The following is a 7,500-nucleotide window of genomic DNA, read 5'->3' as shown; positions in this document are numbered from 1 at the left end:
AGTGAATTCCAGGATATCATATTGCAATTCAGTGAGAAGGAGAGGGACAAATCTTAAACTCTCTTGGCTAGGCTAGTGTAAATCTGGAGTAACTCAATTGAAACAAATACAGTGATTCTAGGTACACGCCAGCTTCTGTTTATGTAGCTGACATTATCTTTAAGTTTGTCTTTTCTATCTATCTATCGATCTATCTATCTATCCCCATACACCCAGTCTTTCTATCTATCTATCTCCAAACAATCTATCTATCTATTTTGGTAGCTCACCCATTGCCATATAGCTAACCATTTGTCCTCGTTAATTTCTCTCTGTCCTTTAATGTTCCTCCTTGCATCTTTTGACTTCCACACACTCAACCCCAAGGAGGGAGGGTCTGTTTCCCTAATGCTCAGATGTCCCTGAGTAAAGGAAAAAGCTGCTGTGTCACTCCCAGGCAGTCTGATCTCCCTGGGAAGGAGGTGGCGTCTACCCCTGTAACTCTGCTATGCAAGGTAAAGCGTTGCTCTTTCAGACACCGCGCATTTCCTTGTCCCTAAATCAATAGTTAGAGAAATCCCTGTTCCCTTCATTTTTAATTTGTCCTTCGTTGGGCATAATCTTTCTGGCTTGAATGCCCAAAACCCCTTTCTCCAGGATACTTTTGCGCCCTGGCTGCCCTCCATTTGGTGGAATGTCAGAGAGCCAGTCCTTGATCGCCTTCCCCAAGCGTATGCATCCTATGTGGCTCCCTACGCCTCAGCAGTGTTGCAGGTTATAAATTCATGTGCTCCATCCCAAATCTGCTCTGCAGAAGTTGGATGCCATCCCAGTGCCTCGCAACTGTCCCTGGTCCAGTGGCAAATTTAATCTGCCAGTTCATGGCATGTCGGCCTATGGGGAGAATTCAATTCAATGCAGTTCCACACTGCATAGAGAGAAGCTCATTAGCAGGACAGGGTTGTATCTGATGACACTGAGCTCCAAGAAGGCCTCATTAGGCAGAAAATGTTTTCTGCCACTGTGAGGTTTCTGGTAACTTAAGGAATTCAGCTGGAGATACCAATGGGTGAAAATGGAGGGGGAAAGGAGATGTATTCACCAAGGACTGTCTCCCATCCACATGCTCTGGAGGCAGTGGCGACTTGGACACACCCTTGAATTCTTTCAGTCATCTCCATCAGGAGATAAATGGGATAGGCCAGCCTTGGCAAAGGCTCTCTCCCCTGGTTGGCTGCTAAGTGGTGTTAAGTGATGAATGTTAAACTTAACAAGGGGACTTACAGATTTACGTAAGGATTTTACTGCCTGCCAGGTATAAATGATGGAACTGCTTTGATCTTCAGGGGTATCAGTGCTGGAAGTGATTTAAACTAAAGTTAATCAGACTGCCTAAAACTGTATTTGCAGTCCCAGGGCTTGGAAAGCCCAGGTGGTCACTTTAGTGCTCTAACTAAAGCCTATTAACATTTACTAGGGAGATGAAATCTTGCCAGAGGCAATGGGGTTTCCAACAGTAAAATACATGGCATCCTCTAGTATTCCTAGGAGTGGTGTGATGCAGTGCTTTCCCGTGTATTCTGGGACTGTACCTCCAGTTCGAATCACCATTCTGTTTCTCTGTAGATCCCTTGCTAAAATGGCAGAGCCCCTGGTATTTCAGTGGTTTCCTCATTCCTCAGACACTTCACTCAGGGGCAGGACCATTTCCACAGATCCCTGCACTGCTACGTAGAACACTAAATGCTCCTATTGTTGCTTTTTTCTTTCATCATACCACCATGTTTCCTCTACTGTGTTTGCCATTTGTCCACCAATATCTATGCATCGCAGACCCCATGGTATGTCAGATTGCTGGTGAGCTGATAAAGTCTGGTGTTACTTCCACTGAATTCAACAGCATTCATAAACACAGCATCAATGAGTCTGTTATTCTGCTTGCATTTTATTGGATCTGCCCTGGTTTTTAGGTTTAAAGTAAAACCACTAATGACCTTTCCAAAGGGGCGATCGGTAAAGCAGTCTTATGGGTCCTATGATATGTCCTGTGGTATTTGTTCCAACAGACACTATGGTGATTACTAAAGATCTCCAACTTTTTCATGCACTCCAGTGGCCTGTTTCTATAGGTCCTGTGAAAACAGTCTGCATCCCAGAGTACTATCACAATCTGTGTTACTTGTCATAGGTTCCTTCATGGTATTTCCATTGAGCCTTGCCATAGTATTGCCATAAACTCTCTGGGCTCAATCCAATATGAATCGTAAGCTACCCATTGTGGTTAGATGTTTGGCTGCATGTGTGTGTTCTCCCTGTGTGCTGCCCCAGCTCTGCACAGACAGACAGTACAGCAGACCTCAAGCGAACCGCCCAATGACCACAAGATCCTTTAAGGTACGAAGGCGCCAGGCCAGGTTTATTGTTGATAAAGCACAGTAATAGCACCTGGCAGACTCCATGAGGTCCTGCCTCATATCAGGCCTTTAATATAAGGCCTTATGTCTCAGGCTCTCTTCCTCCTACACCCATATGAGGTATTTTTGTCAGACAATGAGTGTAAGAGGCAAAAGAGGCATAACTTGCTCCAGTTTAGGGTGAAATCCTGGCTCCATTGAACTCAATGGGAGCTTGGCCATTGACTTCAATGGGGCCAGAATTTCAACCCTGCTATGTAGTGGGGGTGCCAACAAATGTAATTATGGCAATCGGGTATTGGAGGAGGACAAAATTCAGCCACTGGCATCAGTGAATGCAATTCCCTTGGATGTCTCTGGGACCTGTGTATATTTATACCAATGATTAATTGGGCCCTGGGGTGCTGGATGATGCAGGTAAGTTAAAGTATATTTGGGGTGGAGGACATGGGGATTCTTTACCTTGCCCTCTCCTGATGTGTTGCCAAATCTTGCAATTGTAGTGCAAGTCTTACAATATTGGGTTTTTTTTTTTCTGGAGTCCTGGGATTATGAGAGAGCCTTGGCTTTCTTATAAAGTAATTTTCTAGCCTTGTGGGTCGCAGAGAAAAATTTGAAAATGTGACTGCCCTAGAGGCTCAGAATTCAGGCAGCAAATGAAAAGAACCCCAAATGTATAATAATAATAATAATAATAATATAATAATTAATAATAATATAATAATAATTAATAATAATAATTAATAATTAATTAATAAACCCTCACGATTTCAAAGTCAAATGTTAAGATATTGGGTGGGGGTGCAGCGGGTCAGCTGACTCATGATTTTTTGACTTGAGATTGGCAATGTTGCTCCAATAGTGGCCACTGAAAGAGTCACTTTCTTCTAACACTGAAAAAGGAATGCTACAGCTGCTCTGTTTCTCTGCAGAGCTTCTGTCCCAAACCTACCTCATTCCTCCAATCCCCCCAGTCTACTTTCCTGCCACAATTTTAAAGAAACAGTACACATATATCCTCACTCAGGGCCCATACACACAGACATATCACTGATTTCACTAAACTTATCCTCCAGTTAGTTAAATTGATGCAATTTCTTTGCAAGGACACTCTCTTAAATTGGTTTCCAAAGGTCTTATCTCAAAAGGGTACCATACCACATAGCATTTCCACAGACCTGTTACTATGAGTGAAACTGACCTGGCAAAGTCACAATTGATTAAAGGGAATGCTTCTTCACACAACATACGATTAGCCTGTGGAATACACTGTCACCAGGTTTTGTTGACCAACATCTTAGAAGGAGTCAAAAAAATGACTCCACTTTTATATGGATAACCAGAACATTGAGAGGTAGAAGGAATACAATAAATAAACAAGAGCTTGGGAAGGGATCTAAACCCTCAGTTTCAGGGCAGGAGTCAAGCTCTCCCCATTGGGAGCCACGAGGAAACTTTCCCTGTGGCCAGGTTATCTAACAGCCTTCTGCAGGGGGTTTTCGCTGAAGCTTTGGGTCCTGGCCACCCTCAGGGACAAACTTCTGAGCTAGATGGACCTTGGGTCTGAGCTGATCTGGCAATTCTAATGTTCCTTTTTCTGTGACAGGCCCTAATACTCCTGTCTCCTGTCTGTGGCCCTGGTATGGCATTTCCATGTAGCTCACTGAGATTTTCAATTACAGTTTTTCTGCGACACGCGGGTCTGGGGATAGGGATTTCCACACACAGCCTCCATGAGCATTTCCATAAACCATGTGGCCTGTTCCACAGATCTCCACAGCATTGCGGTAGCTTCCATGGGAGTGATTCTCTCTACACCAGTGCAAATTCAGAAAACCCCAGGGAAATCGATGGCATTAAAATGGCACCACACTGGTTTAAATGAGAGGAGAATCAGGCTCCATGCTGTTTCCATCACATCCCTTTTATAGACTCCTTTTCATGGTATTTCTCCTGCATTTCCAGAGTTTCCCCCAAGTTGCTTGTGCAGAAGCCCTGATGCTAATTCTATGGAGCTGGTGAGGGTTTTGCTGATGGATTTTTGTGTGCTCACATGTATTTTTATTACATCACAGGGGATGGGCAAGCAGGCTCAGAAAACAGAAGAAACACTGCACCCTGAATTTACACCCACACAACCCACAGTTGTGTTTTTATTCAGCAAGATTCAAAACATGTGGGTTCAACTGTATTCTTCTTCTAATTTCTGCCTTTTCCGGACCTATCATGGGTCTAATGGTATGGCCATAGGGCTCGAGTCAGAAAGCCTTACTCACACTAAGTTGTGCCTTACTCCTCATTGAAAGGCTGTGGGAGTCAGGCATGTCACTGCCTTAGGTTGTTTTGACCACTTGAGCCTTAGCTTCAGCATATTTCTGCTCCTGATCTCCAGCCGTTGGGGTATGCAGCATTAGAGGAGTGTCTGGGATAAATAGGAGTAGCTCCACTGAACTCATGGTGCTATGCTGATTTACACCACCTGAGGATTCATCAGCAGGACAGCAGCATCTCCACTCAGTGTCCATTTAAAATAAATTGCTGCCAGGTCTCCGTCGTCTATTCCAGCCCAATCAGCTGGACAGGCAATTATGGCTCCAGCTATAGAGCAAAACCAGTTTTTCCAAAGGACACCGGTAGCAGCCTCTTAAGAAAGGAGCTGTGGCCCCTCCCAAGTGACCTTTCCTTGTCAAATGCTACATGCTGTGATGTTCCTACACAATAGAGAACACTCTGGTCTCTGTGTACTTGGCAAAGGAAGAAATGGCTTTTTTAATCTCATTGCATGAATTATTGGCAAAACGTTTGAAGTGGATCCAAGATTCTTCTCTGAGTGACTTGCATTTTCTCAGGAGATTTGTGTAGTTTTGGGGTTTGGAACGTGTAACTGAGTAACTCAGAGAAGGCATTTGTTACCTTTGAAAGTCTGTTGTGTCCTCTCTGGAAACCACTTCATCTTCCGCCTTAAGAATGAGGACATGGCTTGTTGGGGTGAAAAACCCTGACTCATCTTCACCCACAGAACATGTCTTCCTCCTTCGGTTGTCCTGTTCATGCACCTGATGAGAGCCAGGAGACATTCCACTATCCAGCCTCTGACCTGTTTTTAGGATTACAACACAGGCTAGACGCCTTGACCGAGGTCAGGATCCCATTGTACCAGGCCCTCACATAATGTGAAACAATGCTTTCCCTGAAGAGATTACTGTCTAGGCAAAGGAAAATAGAGGGACAGAGACTCACACATAAGAAAACTGAGAAAGCTGGGAATTGCACCCAGGTGTCCTGAGGGCCGGGCCAGTACCCAATCCATTAAGCCCACATTGCCTCCCACTGTCCTAAACACTCCTCTTCTCCATGCTATCAGGTGACAGCACCTTATGGAGGTAGCCACTTTTATTGTCAGCACTCTCCTCTCCCACCGGGACTCCTTGAACGGCTCCACCTCGGGCCCAGTGTGCACTCAGTGACACCAGTGAAAATCCAGAACATGTCCATTCACATCACTGGAGTTGCCCTGGATTCCAGCCACCATAAGTGGGAGCATAACGTGCCCTCCAGGGGCACTGCCATCTCCCTCTCTGAGGCAATCCCCTCATTCAGTTCGGGGCCTCTCTGGGAGGAGATCAAAGCCGTGAGAGCGTGCCAGAGCCTGCCAAACTCCTGCTGCAGAGACTGACGGAGAGTGACAGAGCCTGAAACTGGCTGGCAGATTGTTTGTTTAATGGGGGGAAATGTTTTCCTGACACTAGATAGCAAACAACATCAATACCACACGGTCCCTCACCAGCATGGCCCATGGAGGCCTTCCCACTCCTGTCCCTTATTACCAGATTCCATCAGTGCCCAGGATTCCAGCCAGTCAGCTGCCACCAGCACCCGGCTGATTAGCCAGTCCCAACGTCCAATGAGAGAGTGACCATGCCACCAGGGCAATGATCCCTGACCATCTGACAGAGCGGCACTTATTGGTGAGAAGGGAGCAGAATCACAATGGCTCCATTCTTCACCCGCTGCCCCCGCCCACCCACCGTCCCCACCTCAAAGGCCTATTTTCAACTTTGAGTCACTGGTTCTGCAAAGTGGAAAATGAATTGGCGCTGAGCCACATGGTAGCCTGCTGTCAACTGGTGTCATTTTTATTTTCCAGTCTGAAATGGCCCCGGAATATTGGCAGCTCTGAAATCAAAAGGGTATCTAATCGGGTGATTTATGCTGGGAGGCCCTTGAACGATAGCCAGAAATCAGTGGTCAGATTGTCCCAACTCCTAGCCGGGAAAGAAGCTCCCATTTTTTTGCACCTGCTGTGGTCGTCTTTTAGCCCCATTTCTGTCTGTCACAAAGCCATGACCTCAGCTTCCCCACCCCACCCCAAGCGACGGAGCCAGTAAATAATTACCTTCCCCACCCGCCCTGGAATGTGTACATAAACAGGCCTGGGCTACCAATGGCCACCTGCTTTGTTGTAAGTCCTAAATAAAGCTAAAAAAGGATTAATAGCCCTTTGTGATACAACATTAAAAAAAAAAAAAGAATTAGACGGCAGTTTGTCTTGCACTCCATCACCTTCGGACCCAATGAGGGAGAGCGTGGAGTGGCTGCCGCTCTAAACTGCACCCACGGTGCACGCTACAGTAACCAAGAATGTGTATTTCTGCAGATGATTAAATCAATACAATTTTGACAAGACTTGTTGGAACATGCTTCTTTATTTTACGCAATTCCTTCCCCTTCGTCGGGGGCATTTATCACCCTGCCTGCCTGTCAGCTAATGGAGATTGCTCTTAGTCCATACTTGATAGAAGGACGTGGTTATGATGCATGCCAATAGTTCGGCTCAGACGCTACGGTGGGAACAAAGAGCCAGGCTGGGGGCTGGCGGCCTTTAACCAGAGGGATGTTTTCCTGGCTGAGAAGCTACAATAATCATAATAATTAAACAAACCCAACCCTATCTTCCCCCTGTACTAATTCTTTCCCCTGCAGACATTTGGGAGCGACGCTGTGGGAGGGAGGCCAGTAGGGGGCAGAAGTGTATGTGTAGGGGTCGGGGGGCATGGCCCTGAAGAGAGGTGCCCTTAGGTAAAGAGTAACAAGAGTATTTATTAAT

Source organism: Caretta caretta, chromosome 7 (assembly GCF_965140235.1).
Source record: "Caretta caretta isolate rCarCar2 chromosome 7, rCarCar1.hap1, whole genome shotgun sequence".
Lineage (NCBI taxonomy): Eukaryota > Metazoa > Chordata > Testudines > Cheloniidae > Caretta > Caretta caretta.
This window is presented reverse-complemented; position numbering follows the sequence as displayed.